Here is a 23,917-nt window from a genome sequence, read left to right as displayed (position 1 = left end):
AAACTGAATCTAACCATCGTTGCATTGGTCTCCCTCAAGGTACGTAGAATAGGATGTAGGTATGATGGAGAGATGCGTAGTAGCAAATTGGAGCTATGTCTTCACACAGGACCCACGCGCAGAAGCTGCCCTGAATGAGGTAGACATAGTTCGAATAAGAATCCCTATGCACGCAGAAGCTAGGAGCTAATAATACACTATAGTTACAGCCCTGCGCGGATATGCAAAATATTATCCGCATCTGTGCTTTAGGCAACCCTTGACACAAGCAAAAATAAGACTAGGCCTATACCTGAGTGAAAATTAATAAATTTCATTATTTATAAATTATCTGCTCGGCCATACAGTTTGCATCCGCCGAGACATTAACGTCTTGAACTGGGGACAGCGTGTTGTAGGGCTCTAACAGTAGCATACCTGTGGTGTAAAAGAAACCAAGCGTATTTATTTTATGTGATAAAACTTAAAAAGCAGTAATAGTGAACACTTTTTAGTATGGTTTATTGCGCCACTGGAGGCTGCACAAATCATAGCAGGCATCCAAAGGAATTAAACATACTTTTCATTCATTTCCTACAGCCACTGACCTAAATAAATGGTGGGTCCATGCTTGTAAAAGATGTGATTCGTTTTCATCAAATAATGCAAGGGTTTGTTCCAAACATTTTGAAGATGAGTATGAGATTTCAAGTCAGAGTTACTTCAGTTAATCCCCAGAAGAAAGCTGAAATCAAATTCTGTTCTACATTATGAAGTTGCCATGTGCTAAAAGTAAGGATTATTATTATGACAGTGCTAGACGTTAGAGATAATAATTACAAAGAAAGCAGTGGACAGTCTTGTGTGTAAGTTCATTGATTCTGACAAATGAGAAAAAGTGGAAAATTCCAATGCAGCCAACGTATCCGATTCTACAGAAATTTTGCAACCTGGTATTTCAACCTCCAAACAGATTTTAAATGATATATCATTTTCCAAAAGTATTAAACATCTTGAACAACAGAATAATGAATTGGCAGAGAAAAATAAGGATCTCCTTCTCAAATTAGGAGTATCAATCAATCAGTAAATACTAATCTGCATTTAGGACTGTTGCCGAGGTGGGAGATTCCCTATCTGTTGTTTTTGTAGCCTTTTCTTAAATGATTTCAAAGAAATTAGATATTTATTGAACATCTCCCATGGTAAGTTATTTCAATCCCGAACTCCCATTCCTATTGCCCCAATTTGTCCTCTTGAATTCCAACTTTATCTTCATACTGTGAGCTTTCCTACTTTTAAAAACACCACTCAAACTTATTTGTCTACTAATGTCATTCCACCATCTCTCCGTTGACAGCTAGGAACATACCACTTAATACCAATATGGTTGGTCCATTATTGGACATTATAAATTTTCCAGCTAACTCATTCCTGGTTGCCAGTGTTTCGCCCCAGTGTGTTAAGTTCGGCTCATCAGTTGGTAAATAGTACACCTACCAAGACGACTGGCTAGTGCATAGACTCGTAGTAAGAAATCTACAGCTGTCAGTACATTTAATTCATAACGTACAAGCTACCTTCACCCCGTCAAATGATTCAACTGTCAATGAACTCATATTCTTGACAACATTGTAACATCGCTTCAAATCGAGATGGTCCACAGAGGTCCAATTTTAACACTGTTTAACCTTTAATCTACAACTTTTTATCTTCTCATCAATGTGTTCTACATTTCTACCATATGCCTATAACTTTCGTCTTTTGTCTCCTAGAAAGGAATATAGTGATCTCCTGACCAACCTTCAACATTGTTTTCTCAATATTACTTTTTGAATAAATATGACTGATCGTCATTCTTGTCAGAGTCTAATTGTAACCGCCAATTGGTCAATTTAATTTTATAGCAATCTTACTACTTGTTCATTTTACTTGTAATAGCAACCTTTTAATGTCAATTATTTGTAATTCTTCACATTGTAAACAAAATTTTTTTAAACCAATATTGTTATTTTTAATGTTAATTTTAGTTTAAGTCTCTTCAAGACTTTTAAAAATCAATTTCATCTTATTATATGTTATTCAAGTGCTTATTTTTATTCCGAGGTTAATACAATGGCTGATGATGCCTTCATACTAGGCGAAACATGTATCATTTTTAGTTAATAGATCAATGTAAATCATCCAAGATAATGACTTATTGTATTGATTAGGTGGTCAATTTAATAAATAACTTACTGTTATTATTCTAATCAAATATCATCAATACGGATCAAAAATGATATTTATTACATGTAAAACATACCACATAGTCGAGCAGCTTGTCTTCTTTCTCCCAAGTCTTTCCAGCCCAAACTTTGCAACATTTTTATTACGCTACTCTTTTGTCGGAAATCACCCAGAACAAATCGAGCTGCTTTTCTTTGGATTTTTTCCAGTTCTTGAATCAAGTAGTCCTGGTGAGGGTCCCATACACTGGAACCATAATTTTTTTTGAAAGTTGCTTTACGTCGCACCGACACAGTTAGGTCTTATGGCGACGATGGGACAGGAAAGGGTTAGGAGTGGGAAGGAATCTGCCGTGGCCTTAATTAAGGTACAGCCACAGCATTTGCCTGGTGTGAAAATGGGAAACCACAGAAAACCATCTTCAAGGCTGCCGACAGTGGGGCTCGAACCTACTTCCGAATACAGGATACTGCCAGTATAGTTGGTCCGTTCTTCATCATCATCATCATCATCATCATCATCAAAGTCCCACTCCAGTCGCCAGGGTGTGGTCCATTATTGGACATTATTCCTATGTGAATCAAGATGTTTATCATACTGGACACTGCCCGCACTTAAGCGACTGCAGCTATCGAGTTCGGTGAACCATACTCTAGTTGGGGTCTTATCAAAGACTTACATGCCCTCTCCTCTACATCCTTACTACAACCCCTAAACACCCTCATAATTGTTCAGAGATCTGTACCCTTTATTTACAGTCCCATTTATGTGATTACCCCAATGAAGATCTTTCCTTATATTATCACCTAGGTACTTACAGTGATTCCCATAAGGAATTTTCACCCCATCAACACAGTATTTAAAACTGAGAGGACTTTTCCTATTTGTGAAAGTTATAACCTGACTTTTAACCCCGTTCATCATCATACCATTGCCTGCTGTCCATCTCACAATTATCGAGGTCATTTTGCAGTTGCGCACAATCTTGTAACTTATTTATTACTTTATACAGAATAACACCATCTGCAAAAAGCCTTGTCTCTGATTTCACTTCTTTACTCATATCATTTATATTTAACCAGGAGAATAATGGACTCTGTCCTGGAGGGTAAGAAAATAAAGGTCCAAAAATACTGGCTTGAGAAATTCCCCTTTTAATTACTACAGGGTCAGATAAAGCTTTGCCTACTCTAATTCTCTTGAGATCTATTTTTCTAGAAATGTAGCAACCCAGCCGGGCTGAGTGGCTCAGACGGTTGACGCGCTGGCCTTCTGGCCTCAACTTGGCAGGTTCGATCCTGGCTCAGCCCGGTGGTATTTGAAGGTGTTCAAATACGTCAGCCTCGTGTCGGTAGCTTTACTGGCACGTAAAAGAACTCCTGCGGGACAAAATTCCGGCATCTCCAAAAACCGCAAAAAGTAGTTAGTGGGACGTAAAGCAAATAGCATTATTATTAATTTTATTCTCGGTTCAGTATGGACTTAAAAATGAAATTCTTAAATTTAAAGTCTCCCATGATCCACCCTAAAATTGTATTAGACAGGTCAATCATGGTAAAAGACATTTGACCTCCTGAATCCAAGATATCTGCTATATCTTGCTGGAATCCTCGAAATTGAGCTTCAGATGTTACTCTGTAATAATTAGAGCCCGGAAGTTAGGCAAAATGCCTTTTTTATCTGACTGGATATATTGAAGAATCAGATAGAGATATGTTTTCGTGCATTTAGGAAGTGTAGAGACAATTTTTATTTTGCCTTTTTTGCCTATTTTGGCTTCCGTTGCCTATTTTAAGATTTAAAGCCTTTTTATGCCTTTTTTGATCGTTGTGCAATTTTTTTCTGCGATTTACACATTTTAAAAAGCACTTAATGAATTTCCGTACATCGAAGACAAAAAAGGTTGCACAAATTAATTTACATATTGCCATCACAAATATCTATTTGGAATATTGTTCCCTGTAAATCGTTTGTTTGTTTTCAGGCATTCAAAAGTTTTTCTCAACCCATTCATTTAACCTCTGTAAATAGCAGAACCTTCATTAGTGAAAGGAATGCACAAATATAATGAATACCAGGAAAGAGAGAGGATGAGGGAAGTATGTCTCTTCTCCTTCCTCATACCCCTTTTGCTGTGACAATGAGTAATTGCCCGGTATTCCCGATTTTGAAATGATAAGATAATGCAGATTAAGGGAGGAAATCACTTGTCTAACAGGTCAAACATAAAAGAAGCCGTTAGTCTACTGTTGAACTTGTTAAAGGCAACTCGGATGTTCGCGCTGACTTATTTATCATGCTGAAATTTTCATCGTTGCGTGGTAAATTGCATGGCTATGTTTGCGAATTCGGTTCGGATACACTTTTTACTGATGGAGCTATACTCTTATACAAAATCTGTGAAAAATCATGAAAAAAAAGTACTTTATAACTCAACTTTTCACAACAACGAAACATAAGTGTAGGTTAAATATTATTGGCCCTAAGATCAATTTCTTATCAACAGCAGTTACAACATCCAGCAGGCAATCTCAGTTTTCCCCGGATCTATGTAAAACTTTCTTGGACTCAGGAATTCCGTTCTGGAAACTGGAAAATCAATCCCTCAGGACGTTTCTGCAGAAGTACACTAAAGAAGAAGTTCCGTCAGAATCCACATTAAGAAAAACATATTTGAATATCTTCTTTGAAGAGACCGTGCAGAGGATTCGAAGCAGAGTTGCAGAAAAGAAGTTCTGGATCTCCATTGATGAAACTACGGATGCAATGGGACATTACATGGCCAACGTCATCATTGGAACTATGGAAGTAAAGCAAACTTACCTATCATCAGTATTTCTTTTGACGACAGAAGAGATAGAAAGAGCAAATGGTTCCACATTGGCACAGTTGTTCACAAATTCATTAATGTTACTCTGGCCAGATGGAATACGGCATGATGATGTCCTGATTTTTGTCACAGATGCGGCACCTTACATGAAAAGAGCAGCTACAGCCTTGAAAATTCTTTTTCCTAAAATGCTTCACCTCACATGTCTAGCCCATGGACTGCCCAGAATTGCTGAAGGGATAAGAAGTTTGTATCCTCATGTGGATGAGTTAGTTTCGAATACCAAGAAAATCTTCCTAAAATCACCCTCCCGAATCCGGGTTTTCAAGGACGTGGCACCAGAGCTCCCTTTACCTCCATAGCCAGTTTTCACCAGATGGGGAACCTGGATCTCAGCAGTCATATATTACAGCAACAATTTGGACAAGATGCGTGAGGTACTTCATGCCATATCAGTAGACGAAGTTGCTTCAGTTCGCGAGATAAAAACGTTGTTGAACCATGAAGAGCTCAGCAATGATCTGGCATTTATAACAGCACATTAGGGTGTGATATTGGAAGCAATCTTGAAGTTGGAGAAAAGAGATGATTCGCTGGTATCATCTATGGCGATCTTCGAAGATGCAGTAAATCAACTGCTGCAAGCACCAGGTGAAAAAGGAAGCAGTGTTAGTGAAAAGTGTAAACGTGTTCTGAGTGCTAATGTGTGACACTGAAAAAATGAAGAACATTTGTGATGTACTGAAAGTGAAAATTCTGTTTTAACTGGCATGTGTCCTTCCGAAATAGCTTGTTTCAAATTTGCGCCAATTACTTCAGTGGAAGTAGAACGTTTCTTTTCAATGATGAAAATCATTCTTTCTGACAAGCGTCTGTCTATGACAGTTAATACTTTGAAAAATCACCTTGTTGTTGCTTGTAACCAAGTAGAGTAAGTACGCTAATTATGTGATTAATTGATAATAAAGAAATGAGTGAGTATTTAAAATTCATATTTTCATTAATAATGAGTGAGATTCCTCTTTGTTTTCACTCCTAATAAATGCCTATTTTAATTTTAGTACTGCTTATTTTCAGTATTTCAAGTGCCTTTTTGCCTGCCTATTTTAACCAAAAATAAATGCCTAACTTCTGGGCTCTTGTAATAATATTAGAACCCCTTGTTATTGTTGTCATAGGTGTTAGAAACATGAATATATGGAATGGTCATTCCACTGCGATCGCAGTATTTGCATTGTTACAACCTTTTGTACAGACCTTATAAAGGGCCGATGACCTTTGATGTTAGGCCCCTTGAAACAACAAGCATCATCATCAAGACCTTATAAATATTTCAGAAACTTGACTTGATTCACATTGTATATCTCATTAGCCTAATGTAATTGTGGAATACCTTTTCTGAGGTGGGGTTAAAATATCAATAAAATCCACTTATCTCTAACTTGTGGTTAAAAACAGATTCACTCTTAACTGTGTATTACCTCATACAGAAGACAAGGTGCTGAGATGTCTGGCTTCCTCTGATGACGTCACCGATGGCCAAGCGTGATCAGGAGACCTGCGCAAGATACCTGCCTCTTACTCTTAACTACCCTGGGTCTCCCTCTACTTTTCTTATCCTCCAGGACAGAGTCCATTATTCTTCTGGGTAACCTGTCCTCCTCCATTTGCCTCGCATGATCCCACACTGAAGCTGGTTTATGCATCAGCTTCATTAATCAAGTTCATTCCTAACTTTGCCTTTATCTCCTTATTCCAAGTACCCTCCTGTCAGTGTGTTCCCACTTGTTTGTACCAGCGATCATTCTTGCTACTTGATGTCTGTTTCTTCTAACTTATGAATAAGATTTCCTGAATTCGTCCAGCTTTCACTCTTGTAAAACATGGTTGGTCTGAAAATAGACATAGGTAAAGATAGTTTTGTCGAGTAGTTGACTTCTTTCTCACAGAATACTGATTGCAACTGAGAGCTCACTGCATTAGCTTTACTGAACGTTGAATGAATCTCGCTTGCTATACTACCAACCTAGGAGAATGTATGTATGGCGTACCGTTGTCCCATTTCTTTATGCGGTAAGGTATGAAGTGATACGAATCTTTGTCTTGATAAAGGTAGTTTAAGGTAGTTTTGATGAATTTTTGTAGCAAAATTTTTAAACCCGGGTGCCCTTCCTGGCATCGACCTTATCAGAGGAGCTAATGAGATGAAATGTATGATGTGATATAACTGTTACTAGCCCAAGTCAAGGCTTGGAAGTGGAGGGCTCATCCTCACATGCTAGAGAGGCATCCATGGTTCCTCCACATGGGTGATATGGTGGTTCAGGTGAAGTGGGGCTGGTGATTGAGGTGAAGGCTCACTGCGGGGTGCTGGAACCAATGTACCACTTTGCTCTACGTAGCCTGGATGAGCTGCGGGTTGGGAAAGGGGCGATCCCAACCTAGGGGGAAAGTCATGAATGTGAACTCAGTCATGACAATGCCAAGTGGATACCACGTGAGTAGCCCTACTGAAGGGGGAACAAACCTGGCTAGGTTCGGGCCAGGAGCGGACCGCTGGATGGACGACTGAGAGGCGTGGTCTCTGCTACGGAGAGCCTGAGTTGCTGGAGGACAATGTCTGGCTGTATGCCTCACCATGGATGGTGAGAACGACGCTCAGGACCCTAGAATGGGCAAAAACCCTATGATTGATTGAAATATGGATGCTTATAAAGAACCAATTTCAAAAACTTTGACATCAAGGGAAGCCATGGAAGCTCTAGTAGAGCAGATCCGGGAGCAAGCCCAAGATGAAAAAATGGAGACAGAAGTCCCAATTGGACAGGCTGTTGCCAACTCAAAACAAGAAATGGCAACAGAAGTTCCAGTAGAGCAGACTGCTACCACAAGAAAACCAGGAACATCCGTAGAGACAGAACTGAAGATTTCTGCATCGAAAATCAACAGATTTCATATCAACAGACCACCTTGCAACAGTGCATATTACAAGGAAAGGAAGAGAGCGAGGAAGGAAGCCAAAATAGCGGCTGGAACTTGGATGGAGAAGAAGCCAAGGAACAGGGATCGGTGAGAGGCTATCATTCCGACAACGCCCAAAAGGCCAAGGTTGGGGGGATAGTACTCCATCAAGTTCGGCTACAAAACCACCTGCCTAGAAACAGAAAGAAGAGACGGTCATGTCCTTTTTGGAAAGACTAAAACTTCAATCAAGGTAGCAATAATACCTAAAATCTTTCCAGACTGGAAACTGAAAGAGTAAGACGTGAAGGAACTTTCATCTGCTCTGATAGCACAAATGAAACCACTGTCGAACAGGTGCCTTCCAGGCTTCCTCGAGTCTCCAACGCTGGAAAGTGGAGCAATGGTACTGATCTGTGCAAATCCAGAAACTAAAAGCTGGCTGGAACAGACAGTGGCCAGTTGCAACCCTTGGAAAGGGGAGAATTTGGAGGTGGCAGAAGCCAAGAAGGTGCTGAATACTACAAACGTCATCATCAAGTTTTCTCCTCCATTTGACAAGATAAAGGTAGATGATGTCCTTGTCAGGATACATCAGCATGACACCAAATTTCCGACAAAAGAGTGGAGAGTGCTGAATGCAACAACTACTGATGATGCAGGAAGGACAATTGTTTTGGCCCTTAATGAAAGAGATTTTGAAGAGCTCAAAGAAGGCCAAGGTTGGACTTGGGCAGATCAAATTTCAAGTAATTAAGGGAAAAACAAAACCTAACGTTAGCAAGGATGATACTGAAAAGTTCTACAGGCCAATCTACAACATAAAAAAGCTGTGGACATTTTCGCCAAGAAGTTCAAGTGGAAATTCTAAGTTCCCATGGAGGGAATTAGATTCTTTTCCACCAATAGAGCATATCAAAAATCAGATCAAAAATTAGATGGATGGCTTTTCCAGCGTTTGCTCTATTAACCAGCGTTTCGTCTTAGGTCTGACACTAGACTCTTCAGAGTGGGATGTGTCAGACCCTACCCACTGACGCTGGGGTGTATGCAGGTGAACTTATCAGAAGCTTATTAATGAAGCACAGTCTGATAACTGCATACGGGAGATAAAACTCCACAATGGAATTAATGCCCGCCTAGCAATTCCAAATGGAAATTCTAAGTTCCCATGGAGGGAATTAGATTCTTTTCCACCAATAGAGCATATCAAAAATCAGATCAAAAATTAGATGGATGGCTTTTCCAGCGTTTGCTCTATTAACCAGCGTTTCGTCTTAGGTCTGACACTAGACTCTTCACAGTGGGATGTGTCAGACCCTACCCACTGACGCTGGGGTGTATGCAGGTGAACTTATCAGAAGCTTATTAATAATTATCTCCCGTATGCAGTTATCAGACTGTGCTTCATTAATAAGCTTCTGATAAGTTCACCTGCATACACCCCAGCGTCAGTGGGTAGGGTCTGACACATCCCACTCTGAAGAGCCTAGTGTCAGACCTAAGACGAAACGCTGGTTAATAGAGCAAACGCTGGAAAAGCCATCCATCTAATTTTTGATCTGATTTTTGATATGCTCTATTGGTGGAAAAGAATCTAATTCCCTCCATGGGAACTTAGAATTTCCATTTGGAATTGCTAGGCGGGCATTAATTCCATTGTGGAGTTTTATCTCCCGTATGCAGTTATCAGACTGTGCTTCATTAATAAGCTTCTGATAAGTTCACCTGCATACACCCCAGCGTCAGTGGGTAGGGTCTGACACATCCCACTCTGAAGAGTCTAGTGTCAGACCTAAGACGAAACGCTGGTTAATAGAGCAAACGCTGGAAAAGCCATCCATCTAATTTTTGATCTGAAGAAGTTCAAGTCCGAGGCTATCGATGTGGCTCTTATACAAGAACCATGGGTAGTTAAGGGCAGAGTAGCAGGACTGGCAGAATCTGGAGGTAAGCTAATGTACGATATTACATCGAATATGCTTGGAACATGTTTACTTGTGAGCAGAAAACTAAAATGCCTTCTGTTGCAGGAACATTGTTCAAAGGACTTAGTGTCAGCCAAGATAAAACTTGGAAATTGGGAAGGTCCCAGAGAAATAACCATAGGTTCTGCATACCTCCCATATGACTCAACTAATCTGCCCCCATCAGAAGTTGAGAACCTAATTTGCAACGCCAAGAGGAAAGGTGAACACCTAGTCCTTGGAGCAGATGCATATTCACACCACACGTCATGGGGCAGCACGAACTGCAATGCAAGGGACGAGTCTTTACTAGAGTTTATTATAGGAATTGAGTTGATGATACTAAATCTATGAAACAAGCCTACACTTATAAATAAAAATTGTAGGGGCGTAATAGACATTACACTAAGCACCACGCATATTGCAAACTTCTTTAAAGACTGGAAGGTGCAGAAGAAACAATCATTGGAAGACCACCAGCACATCCAATTTGCAATAGATGCCAGGCTATGTGGGATTGAGATGTACAGAGACCCAAAAAGAACTAGGATAGATACGGAGGAGTTCTAGAGAAGGCTGTACAAAAATTTCCAACTAACGTGAGAAGGCAGAAAGAATTGGATGAGGCAGTGGAACTATTAGAAGAGGCCATTATAGACTCATTCCATGACAACTGTCCTCTCAAAGAAAAGAAAAATACCAAAAAAAAGTAAGGTGGTGGAACAACAAACTAGCCAAAATGAAAAAAAAGAGGTTAGGATGTATAGAATATCATCTAGAAATGGTATGTGGGACGTATATCATATGAAACTCACTGAGTATAACTTAGAGATATGGAAAGCAAAAAGAAAACCTTGGGGACTATTCTGTGAGAAAGTGGAATCACACACTGATACAGCAAGGCTCCAGAAGGTTCTTAAAGCAACCCATATAAATCAGGTGGGGACACTGGAGAAAGCAGATGGGTCGTTTACTCAGGTGGGGAAGGACACACTGGAGATGCTAATGGTGTGTCACTTTCCTGAGGCTGAGAAGACAGAAGAAGAAATGGTTGGAACAGAGACCGAAGCTCGAGGAGCAGACTGGAACTGTGCCAACAGAATAATAAAACACAACCATGTAAAATGGGCAATCGACACATTTCACCCTATAAAGGCTCTGGGGCCAGATGAGATACTTCCGATATTCCCACAGGAAGGGCGGGAGATACTCGTCAATGCCCTGACGGACCTCTTCAGAGTTAGTCTAGCTTTAGGGTACATGCCAAAATCATGGTCTGAAGCTAAAGCAGTATTCATACCTAAACCTGGAAGGGCAAACTATGCCCAAGCCAAAGCATACAGACCATTATGTTTAACCTCCTTCATGCTGAAAGCAATGGAGAAAATTCTGGATGAATATATCAGAAGAATGGTGCAACTGAACTCTCCGTTACATGAAAATCGGTTTGCATATAGACCTGGCAGATCCACTGAAGAAGCACTCCACCAGTTGGTTTGTAAACTAGAGGAAAGCCTAGAATATAAAGAAATTGCACTGGCGGCATTTCTAGATATAGGAGACTTCAGCAATACAACCCATGACTCGGTGATCAAAGCATTGGAAAAGAGCAAGGTGAGTAAAACCGTCATCAAATGGATTAAATCCATGTTAGACGGAAGGAAGATAAAAGCAACCCTGTTTGAAGAAACGCTGACGGTTAGGGTCACCCGAAGCTGTGCTCAGGAAGGAGTTCTTTCGCCTCTGCTGTGGAACCTCGTGGTGAACAAAATCATAACTATGTTCAACGAACAGGGTTTCTGTACACAAGGATATGCAGATGACCTAGTGATTATGGTATGGGGTAAGGTGATGAGTGTTATCCAGGACCTCGTGCAAAGATCACTCAAACTTTTGGAGAACTGTTGTCGGTTAGAACAACTATCAGTCAACCCGAACGAGATAACTCTTGTCCCTTTTACAAGAAGGAGAAAATTAGAGGGAAAGAGATCACTGAAGCTCTTTGGGCAAGATATATATGGAAGAACAGGCATTGCACCTAGGTGTAGTGTTAGATAAAAATCTAACCTGGAACCCACATAATTATAGAAAGGAACAACCCGGTCCAAGAACTTGCTGTATGCATGTAAAAGAGCTGCTGCGAAGAAATGGGGTCTAAGACCATCAGTGGTAATGTGGGTATACACAATGATCATTAGACTGTTGATGGTCTATGCTGCAATCATCTGGTGGCAGAAAGTAAGTCAAGGAAAAGTCGGCAGTAGATTGGATAGTCTACAGAGAATGGCATGCATAGTCATAACTGGGGTTATGAGAACTACGCCAACAGAAGCCTTGAATACTTTACTAGACCTCCCTTCACTATGCAATTTCATAAAAGGACAGGCTAGAATGAGTTCAAATAGATTGGCACAATCAAAGTGCTGGAATGCACAAAGACCCAATCTAGGACACTGTAAAATTAACAGAGGAAATTCTACACATGCCTTTTGATCATATGATACCAAAATACAACTTTGAAAAACTGTTTGAGACCCAGATAATAAAAAAAGAAGACTGGGATATCAACAAATGGAATACTGAAAAAGAAGATATAGTGTGGTGGACTGATGGCTCAAAGACCGTGGATGTCACATAAGGAGGGATCAACGGGGAAAGACATGAGAGATCAATCCAGATGAGCCTGGGCACACACACTACAGTCTTTCAAGCTGAAATGATGGCTATCACAACATGCCTTGAAGAAAATCTGAAAATGAACTATAGAAATAAGAACATTTTCATTTTTACGGACAACCAGGCGGCCATAAAGGCACTAGAGGCAATCCGGATAATATCCAGAATTGTTTGGTATTGCCACTCACTTCTCCTGAAGCTCTCAAAGTACAACATTGTCAGAATAATATGGGTACCAGGGCATGCAGGTATAGAAGGAAATGAAAAGGCAGATAAACTGGCCAGGAAAGGGGCAGAAACACATTTTGTAGGCCCAGAATCTGTATGCGGGATTTCCTATGGACAAGCACGATACTACATAGGAAAATGGGTACAAAAGAAACAAATGGAAAACTGGACAAATATTCCAGGATGCAGGCTTGCAAAGGAACTGATTAAAGGACCAAACAAGAAGCATACTAAAGAACTGTTGAAACTCAGCAGAGAAAATATAAGATGGGTAGTAGGACTGTTGACAGGACACTGCCATCCGAAAAAAAAAACACCTACATAGAATTGGAGTAATAAGAGACAACATACATAGGAAATGCAATGAAGCAGAGGAATCAGCTGAACACATACTTTTTGAATGTGAGGCGCTGGGTAGAATCAGACTCTCCACTCTAGCTGAAGGGAGAGGAAAAATCCAAGAAGACCCAATAAGAACAACCTGCAGCTTTGTGAAGGGAGCAGGTATATCTAGGTGGGAATGAAGGAAAAACATGGTAGCAAAAGATCTGAGAGGTCGAAGCTAATTAGGAACTAATATTTAGAGGCCCCATGAAGAAAAGAAGAAGAATGATGTGACATTTGATGGTTCCAAGGGAGAGGGTGAAATCCAGTGCTGGCTCATAGACTGCTTATGTCGAATAGCACAAGATGTTTGCTCAAGGCTTATTCCCATGGGAGAATACACATCCTAAATACTTCAGATGATCTAGTGTTCCAGTTTGTATTCTGCCAGGCTGAGTAGCTCAGATGTTGGAGTGCTGACCTTCTGAGGTTCGATGCTGGCTCAGTCCAGTGGTATTTGAAGGTGCTCAAATATGTCACCTCATCCCTAGATTTACTGGCACATTAAAGAACTCCTGCGGGACAAAATACTGGTACCTCGCCATCTCTGCAAACTATAAAAGTACAGTACCATAGTTAAAGGGACGTAAAAACCATAACATTATTATATTTTTTATTCCCATTCTAACATTCAATTCTCTTAGGTTTCTTCTCTATACCAACATCACTTCAGTCTTGGAAAAGCTAATTATCTTATCATACTCGTACTTATTTTATAGTTGCAAGATATTGGATTGCAGGCTTTCAGCTGGACGAGATCTGGATTTGCAACAGGTTATGGAAGAAGACATCTACATGGATAGAAGTAAATGGAGAGCACTCATTCACCGCACCCAGGAAACTTGAGCTGGTTCAAGATGATGATGATGATGACATACAGTTGTTCCTGGTCATTCCTTTGCTGTTGCTATTATAACATCTCTGTATGCCACTCATTTTCTCTCTCTCTCTCTCTCTCTCTCTCTTTCTGTATCCTGAACCTGTTTACTGTCCATTGTTTGGAACTTTTTACTAATTATATCGATGTACTTCCAATTTACGCATTCTGAAGATTTATAAAATCTTTATTCATCTGCAGACAGATTTTACTTTCTGTATGCTAGGCATAGAGATACTTATTTCACTTCAGATTAGATAGCGGTTTGTATCATTGCAAAATCCCCGGCATACCTACACATTCCTATCAGATTTTCTGAATTCAAAACGGGTAATGATTTAGTCTATTATGGATCTGGTACCCCTACCATCCCATGTTAGTGGTGAATAGCTGTATGGGTGAAGAAAGTACTCATAACTGCTAATCCCAAACTAGCACAGAAACCTCTTCCCATTCCTATTAGCTTCCATATCTTCCTCATATTTACCCATCACCTTCTCATATCTTTCTGTTCTATTTCCAACTCTCGCATTGAAATAGCCTATTAGCTCTATCCTAACCTTGCTGTAGACCCTGACTGCGATGTCACTCAGTGCTTCACAAGGCATCTAAAGAAGTAGAACATATTGCTGAATATAGGGAATTTATACACATGCCGGGCTGAGTGGCTCAGACGGTAGAGGTGCTGGCTTTCTGATCCCAACTTGGCAAATTCGATTCCGGCTCAGTCCGGTGATATTTGAACGTGCTCAAATACACTGACTGACAGAGCAAATGCAACACCAAGAAGGAGTGGTCAGAACTTTATGCCAATTGCAGGGTAGACTGACGTCACTGAGGTATGCTCATGATGTGAAATGCGCCGCTGTGCTGCGCACGTAGCGAACGATAAATGGGACACGGCGTTGGCGAATGGCCCACTTCGTACCGTGATTTCTCAGCCGACAGTCATTGTAGAATGTGTTGTCGTGTGCCACAGGACACTTGTATAGCTAAGAATGCCAGGCCGCCGTCAACGGAGGCATTTCCAGCAGACAGACGACTTTACGAGGGGTATGGTGATCGGGCTGAGAAGGGCAGGTTGGTCGCTTCGTCAAATCGCAGCCGATACCCATAGGGATGTGTCCACGGTGCAGCGCCTGTGGCGAAGATGGTTGGCGCAGGGACATGTGGCACGTGCGAGGGGTCCAGGCGCAGCCCGAGTGACGTCAGCACGCGAGGATCGGCGCATCCGCCGCCAAGCGGTGGCAGCCCCGCACGCCACGTCAACCGCCATTCTTCAGCATGTGCAAGACACCCTGGCTGTTCCAATATCGACCAGAACAATTTCCCGTCGATTGGTTGAAGGAGGCCTGCACTCCCGGCGTCCTCTCAGAAGACTACCATTGACTCCACAGCATAGACGTGCACGCCTGGCATGGTGCCGGGCTAGAGCGACTTGGATGAGGGAATGGCGGAACGTCGTGTTCTCCGATGAGTCACGCTTCTGTTCTGTCAGTGATAGTCACCGCAGACGAGTGTGGCGTCGGCGCGGAGAAAGGTCAAATCCGGCAGTAACTGTGGAGCGCCCTACCGCTAGACAACGCGGCATCATGGTTTGGGGCGCTATTGCGTATGATTCCACGTCACCTCTAGTGCGTATTCAAGGCACGTTAAATGCCCACCGCTACGTGCAGCATGTGCTGCGGCCGGTGGCACTCCCGTACCTTCAGGGGCTGCCCAATGCTCTGTTTCAGCAGGATAATGCCCGCCCACACACTGCTCGCATCTCCCAACAGGCTCTACGAGGTGTACAGATGCTTTCGTGGCCAGCGTACTCTCCGGATCTCTCACCAATCGAACACGTGTGGGATCTCATTGGACGCCGTTTGCAAACTCTGCCCCAGCCTCGTACGGACGACCAACTGTGGCAAATGGTTGACAGAAAATGGAGAACCATCCCTCAGGACACCATCCGCACTCTTATTGACTCTGTACCTTGACGTGTTTCTGCGTGCATCGCCGCTCGCGGTGGTCCTACATCCTACTGAGTCGATGCTGTGCGCATTGTGTAACCTGCATATCGGTTTGAAATAAACATCAATTATTTGTCCGTGCCGTCTCTGTTTTTCCCCCAACTTTCATCCCTTTCGAACCACTCCTTCTTGGTGTTGCATTTGCTCTGTCAGTCAGTGTACGTCAGCCTCATGCCGGTAGATTTACTGGCACGTAAAAGAACTGCGGGACAAAATTCTGGCACCTCGGCGTCTCTGTAAATCTTAAAAAGTAGTTAGTAGGACGTAAAGCAAATAACATTATTTATACATATGAATAAATATGCCTGAATATGTATTTAGTACAAAAATGGCATAAATATGTAAATAATAAATAGTTAGGCACTTAGTTATCTGACCCTTAATAATAATAATAATAATAATAATAATAATAATAATAATAATCATCATCATCATCATCATCTCACAAACTCTACCTAATGTGGACTGAGAGGATGTTAAATTATATGGATTCATGGAAGTATTATATAAAACTCATTTCAGGTTATATTAAAATACTGAATGCTTTTTAACATATAGAGGCCAAAAGAAAATATAAGGCGGGCTGAGTAGGTCGGACAGTAGAGCACTGGCCTTCTGAGCCCAACATGGCAGGTTCGATCCTGGCTCAGTCTTATGGTATTTGAAGGTGCTCAAATACGTCAGTCTTGTGTCAGTAGATTTACTGGCACGTAAAAGAACTCCTGTGGGATAAAATTCTGGCACCTCAAGAGTATGAAAACCGTAAAAGTAATTAATGGGACATAAAAGTATTATTATTATTATTATTATTATTATTATTATTATTATTATTATTATTATTATTATTATTATTATATAATTCGCTGGGGCCATCAAGGACCACGTTATGTCTTGTTGCATTTGACACTGAACTTGGCCTTCTTTAGAGCCCTAATTTCCCTCATTCTTTGTGAGTGGGCCTACTTACACTCCTTTGTCCAAGGGGCACCGTGTCTTCTCTTCGGTTGCTCGTCTCGGTTTAGCCCGTTCGTCAATATTTTCTTGCGGAAGAGATCTCTGTTAAGGGCGTCTTCAGCTGAGATATGTAGCATTTGCAGGTCTTCTTTGGTATTTCTAAACCAGGGAATTGTGGTTTTGGGGTTTGAATCAAAAAAGTGAAAGATTTCTTTAGTTAACTTTCTTCCGTCCATTCTTTTCAGATGACCGTAAAATCGTGCCAGTCTTTTTCTGATTGTGTCGGTAATTTTCTCTATTTTGCTGTAGACTTCCTTGGTGGATCTCTTTTGATGGATTCCATTTCTGTACTTTGATCCCAAGATTCCTCTCACAATTTTGCGTTCTCTTTTCTCCAGTTGTTCAAGGAGTCCTTTGTTGGCATTTAGAGACAGGGTTTCGGCTGCATATAGAACTACTGGCTCCAGAACTGTTTCATAGTGACGTATCTTGGTGTTTTGGGAAAGGCATTTTTTGTTGTAGATTGTGCGGGATGTTTGGTAGGCTATTTCCAGTTTGCATACTCGCTCCTGAAGTGCTTCTTTGTCCAGTCCATTTTTCATGATGATCTCACCCAGGTATTTGAATTTGTCTACTTGGGTGATGTCCCCGTATTTTGTATGGAGTTTTGGTGGAGCCTCTTTGATGTTAGTCATTACTTCTGTTTTCTCAAACGATATCTGCAAACCAGTTTGTTCAGCAATTTCCTTTAAAATTTCAACTTGAGCTCTAGCGGTTTCTATGTCGTTTGAGAGAACAGCAATATCATCGGCAAATGCTAAGCAGTCTGTTGCGATCCCCTTGGATTTGGTTCCTATTCTCAATGGACTGTAGTTGGTTTCCTGTAATCTCACCTGCCAGGTTCTGATGATCTTTTCAAGAACACAGTTGAAGAGTATCGGGGATAGCCCATCACCTTGTCGGACTCCTGTTTTGATGTCAAAGGAATGCGAGAGACATCCGTAGATTTTGGATTTTGTATCGGTCAGGGTGGCTCTAATTAATGCCAGCAGTTTCAAATCAACTCCAAATTCATTTAAGATGTTTAGCAGAACTTCCCGGTCAATGGAGTTGTACGCTTTCTTAAAGTCCACAAAGACAGACACATACTGCTTGGACCTTAGTGTACAATATCTCATGATCGTTTTGAGATTTTGGATCTGTTCAGCTGTTGAGCGACCTTTTCTGAACCCTCCTTGGTATTCACCTATTTGATGTTCGACTTGTGCTTCCAAACGCTCCAGGATGTCAAGTGATAGAATTTTGTAAGTTACGGGTAGCAAAGATATTCCTCTGTAGTTGTTGATGTTCTTCATGCTGCCTTTTTTGTGTAATGGATGGATCAAAGCTATTTTCCAATATTCGGGTAGGGTCTCCTTGTTCCAAATTTCTTCTGTTTGCTTTTGCAAGATATCAAGTGATTCCTCTGGGGCATATTTCCATAGTTCTGCTACTACTGAGTCTTCCCCCGGCGCTTTGTTATTTTTGAGACAGGCAATGTGGCGCTTGATTTCATCTCTGTCGGGTGGTCTGGAATCTGGGTACCTGAGTAAGGGTTCCTTGGTCACAATGGCGCTTTGCGGTTTAGAGCAATTAAGTAAATTCTTGAAGTAATCTGCCAGAATGCTGCAATTTTCTTCATTTGACGTCGCCAGTGTGCCGTCCTTTCGCTCAAAGCATAGAGATGGTGGTTTATAGCCAGTGAGTTTGCGTTTGAAGGCTCTGTAGTACTCTCTGCTTTCATTCTTCCTAAAGTTTTGTTCTATCTTTTCAATGAGAGATTTTTCGTATTTACATTTCTCAGTTCTGAACACCCTAGCTGCTTGGGCATGTTGGGTTTTGTAGGTTTTCCAATAATTTTTTAATTTCGTAGAGTAGTACTGTTTCCACGCATTGAGTCTTTCTTGGAGGACTGATTCGCAGGTACTATTCCACCAGGCATGCTTTTTGCTTCTCTTGATTTCTGCAATGTCTTTGGCGGCCTCAACAAGGAGACTTTTGGCGTTGTTAAAGTCAGTTATTTGGTCTAGCCTTCTCCTGGAACTCCTCAACCCTTTGCCGAAGTTTATCATTGTCGAAGCGTGTGATCTGTTTGGTTATCTTCCTTGTGTTTGCGGGAATTGGTTTGAATTTGATAAGAGACATATAATGATCTGAGGCCACATTGATGCCTTTCTTTACCTTGACATTCATAATCTCAGGGCTGTTTCTCCTAGAGATTGCAACATGATCAATTTGGAACTCTCCGAGAGCTTGGACGGGAGAACGCCAAGTCATTTGCTTTCTGGGTAGATGGCGAAAGTGGGTTGACATGACCTATTATTATTATTATTATTATTATTATTATTATTATTATTATTATTATTATTATTATTATTATTATTATTATTATTATTATTATTAAACAAGACTACAGAACTAGTTACAAATAGAGGATTGTGGCAGCGGTTAGTAAATTCAAAGAGGGTTTCAGACTGAAATGCTCAAGGGCATAACAGTCTATAAAGAAGACATATCAATCAATAAATCAATCAATCAATCAATCATTCACTACTGATCTGCATTTAGGGCAGTTGCCCAGGTGGCAGATTCCCTACCTGTTGTTTTCCTAGCCTTTTCTTAAATGATTGCAAAGAAATTGGAAATTTATTGAACATTTCTCTTGGTAATTTATTCCAATCCCTAACTCCCCTTCCTATAAACGAATATTTGCCCCAATTTATCCTCTTGAATTCCAACTTTATCTTCATATTGTGATCTTTCCTACTTTTAAAGACACCACCCAAACTTATTCGTCTACTGATGTCCTCCCACGCCATCTCCCATGCTTGGAACATATCACTTACAAAGTATGTTATAAGTGTTGTTATTTTTTTAATATCCACCTATTCAATACAAACATGAGAATTATAATGTGTAACATACCACTTAGTCGAGCAGCTCGTCTCCTTTCTCCCAAGTCTTCCCAACCCAAACTTTGCAACATTTTTGTAACGCTACTCTTTTGTCGGAAATTGCCCAGAACAAATCAAGCTGCTTTTCTTTGGATTTTTTCCAGTTCCTGAATCAAGTAATCCTGGTGAGGGTCCCATACACTGGAACCATACTCTAGTTGGGGTCTCACCAGAGACAAATATGCTCTCTCCTTTACTTCGTTACTACAACCCCTAAATACTCTCATAACCATGTGCAGAGATCTGTACCCTTTATTTACAATCCCAATTATGTGATTACACCAATGAAGGTCTTTCCTTATATTAATACCTAGGTATTTACAATGATCTCCAAAGGGAACTTTCACCCCATCAACACAGTAATTAAAACTGAGAGGACTTTTCCTATTTGTGAAACTCAAAACCTGACTTTTATCCCCGTTTATATCATTCAATTGCTTACTGTCTCACAACATTATCGAGGTCATTTTTCAGTTGCTCACAATCTTGTAACTTATTAATTACTCTGTACAGAATAACATCATCTGCGAAAAGCCTTATCTATGATTCCACTTCTTTACACATATCATTGATATTTATAAGAAAACATAAAGGTCCAATAATACTGCCTTGAGGAATTCCCCTCTTAATTATTACTGGGACAGATAAAGCTTCACCTACTCTAATTCTCTGGTTCTATTTTCTATAAACAGAGCCACCCATTCAGTCACTCTTTTGTCAAGTCCAGTTGCACTCATTTTTGCCAGTATTCTCCCATGATCTACCCTATCAAATGCCTTAGACAGGTCAATCGCGATACAGTCCAATTGACCTCCTGAATCCAAGATATCTGCTGGAATCCTACAAGTTGGGCTTGAGTGGAATAACCTTTCCTAAACCCAAACTGCCTTCTATCAAACCAGTTATTAATTTTGCAACATTGTCTTATATAATCAGAAAGAATGCTTTCCCAAAGCTTACATACAATGCATGTCAAACTGGCTGGCCTATAATTTTCAGCTTTAGGTCTATCACCCTTTCCTTTATATACAGGGGCTGCTATAGGAACTCTCCATTCATTTAGTAAAGTTCCTTCATGCAAACAATAATCAAACAAGTACTTCAGATATGGTACTATTTCCCAACCCATTGTCTTTAGTATATTCCCCGAAACCTTATCAATTCCAGCTGCTTTTCTAGTTTTTAACTTTTGTATCTTACTGTAAATGTCATTGCTGTCATAGGTAAATTTTAATACTTTTTTAGTATTAGTCGCCTCCTCTATCTGGACATTATCCTTGTAACCAACAATCTCTACATACTGCTGACTGAATACTTCTGCCTTTTGAAGATCCTCGCATACACTCCCCTTGTTCTTTAATGATTCCTGGTATGTCTTTCGTGGAACCTGTTTCCGCCTTAAAGTACCTATACATACTCTTCCATTTTTCACTAAAATTTGTATTGCCACCAATTATGCTTGCCATCATGTTATCCTTAGCTGACTTCTTTGCTAGATTAAATTTCCTAGTAAGTTCCTTCAATTTCTCCTTACTTCCATAACCATTTCTAACTCTATTTCTTTCCAGTCTGCACCTCCTTATTAGTCTCTCTACTTCTCTGTTATAATATAGTGAATCCTTACCATTCCTTACCACCTTTAAAGGAACAAACCTATCTTTACATTCCTCAACAATATTGCTTTAAACCCATCCCAGAGTCTGTTTACATTTTTATTTACCGTTTTTCCACCGATCATAGTTACTTATTAAAAACTCCCTCATGCCTGTTTTATCAGCCATATGATACTGCCTAATAGTCCTAATTTTAATCTGTTCCTTTCTTTCACATTTATTTTTAATTACCACATAAATAGCTTCATGATCACAAATACCATCTATTCAGTTTCTCTATAGAGCTCATCTGGTTTTACCAGCACCACATCCAGGATATTCTTCCCTCTAGTTGGTTCCATCACTTTCTGAATCAGGTGCCCTTCCCATATTAACTTATTTGCCATTTGTTGTTCATGCTTCCTGTTGTTCGCATTACCTTTCCAATTGACATTTGGTAAATTGAGATTACCCACTACAATCACGTTCCTTTCCTTATCGTTTCCCACATAACTCATTATCTTATTAAATAATTCTGAATCAGCATCTGCGCTACTCTTTATGGTCTGTACACTCCAAAGACATCAAGTTGCCTATTATCTTTAGAGATGAGCCTTACTCTTAAAATTTCGTGTTTGTCATCTTTAACTTTTTCGTAGCTTACAAATTCTTCTGCATTATTATTATTATTATTATTATTATTATTATTATTATTATTATTATTATTATTATAGAAAATATAAAATCTAATTTAATATTTTTCCAGCCTGTTATTGTTATACATCCAACTTGTAAGTCCATTGCAATTTTATTTACACTTCCCCTTTATTGTCTCTTTAATGCATCCAGTTTAACTTCCATAGTTACATTGTTTTGATTCTTCTTCATCTGACTCAACGTTTTCACAGGTAAAATAATAGCATTCTACTTGAAAACTTTCCTGCATGACGATTTGCTAATAAATGGTAAGCCCAACCCAAGTTTATCTAAAAGAAATTTTGCAGGTATTACATGCCAATCAATCTTTATGATTAATTTTTTGGTGAATAGGCTTCCCCATATTATGACAGGCAAAAGTAGAAAGGAATGCAGTGAGTGATGAATAATTGAGTAAGCTGTCTTGTCTTCAAAAAGCTGCTGCATAAAGGTAGGTAGGAATATCCCCATACAAGTCACGTCACCAGGAACGTTACTCATTGAATGTTACAAAAATTATGGTACTGCCTGTAGTCTAACCGCTCGACCCATGGAAGTACAAAAATAATGTAAGAGTAATATTTTATGTTTTATTGACTATTGGAAAAAATGAACTTCGACAGATATTAAGCTTTATGAAATGTAGAGTTACCGGGACTATAATAATTCATTATTACTATTATCATGTGGCTTCTGCTACCGAGTTGCAAACTTTTTCAAATAGTGTGCCATATAGGCAGCCTGGTTACCAATTCTGACATTCCAATTAAGCTTCTGTCTAGCAGCAAAAGCAGAATTCTGCTGAACATTCCTATGACTGAGTTGGTGACATTAACTGCACCACAGAAGAACTTTAACAAGCCAACAGTAATATGGAGTGACAGTATTTTTGACCTCCCTTCAAAAATCAACTACCTCAGCCAGGATCAAACCTACGAACTTGGAATCATGAGTCGGATGAGGGAGGTCTCATATTAATAGGTGGCGAAGAGGTTTGCTTTTACCTTTCCTATCTGATTTGCCATTCTTTCTTCTCTCATCCCTGACTATTTTAGGTTTGTGAGGCCTAGGAAGTCTTTAATTTTCATTCCCTTTATGGTCCTTCTCTTTCTTTTGCCTATACTTTGATTTTTTGAAAAGTTGGACTTCTCCATTTTCTCTTCTAATTAGAGCTTATAAGGTATCGTTACTTAGTTGTACTTTTCCTTAAAACAATAATCACAATTTCTGTCCCCACCATTGTATTATTTGTGTATTGACAATAAACAGTTATGGAACTCTGCATTACAGCAACTGTATTGGGCACGGCAGGTACATAAGTCAAGTCACAATAGAAAGCATGTCCCTGTAAAATTTAAAGTCAAAGGTATGTAAATTGCAAGTGTTCTGTTACTCAGGGAACTCGCGTCCCCTTTTGATTCGTGAGTGAACTTTTGGGCGTAATACAATACTTTTTTGTTTTATTTTAAAGTTCTTTTCCACTAAATGTGTTCAGAGAGGATGATAACCTAGTTGTACTTCTCTTAAAACAAAAAA

The 23,917-nt window shown here is 40.1% G+C and overlaps 1 protein-coding gene across 2 annotated transcripts in view; it reads left to right on the top strand.

The window, feature by feature from the left end:
• The window catches only part of LOC136857654 (androgen-induced gene 1 protein), a 66,198-nt gene that overhangs the window by 36,147 nt on the left and 6,134 nt on the right, over window positions 1-23,917 (top strand). The window lies entirely within an intron of this gene.

This window comes from Anabrus simplex, chromosome 1 (genome assembly GCF_040414725.1).
Source record: "Anabrus simplex isolate iqAnaSimp1 chromosome 1, ASM4041472v1, whole genome shotgun sequence".
NCBI classification, from domain to species: Eukaryota; Metazoa; Arthropoda; class Insecta; order Orthoptera; family Tettigoniidae; genus Anabrus; species Anabrus simplex.
The sequence above is the reverse complement of the archived record's forward strand: the minus strand, read 5'-3'. Positions and strand labels throughout refer to the sequence as shown.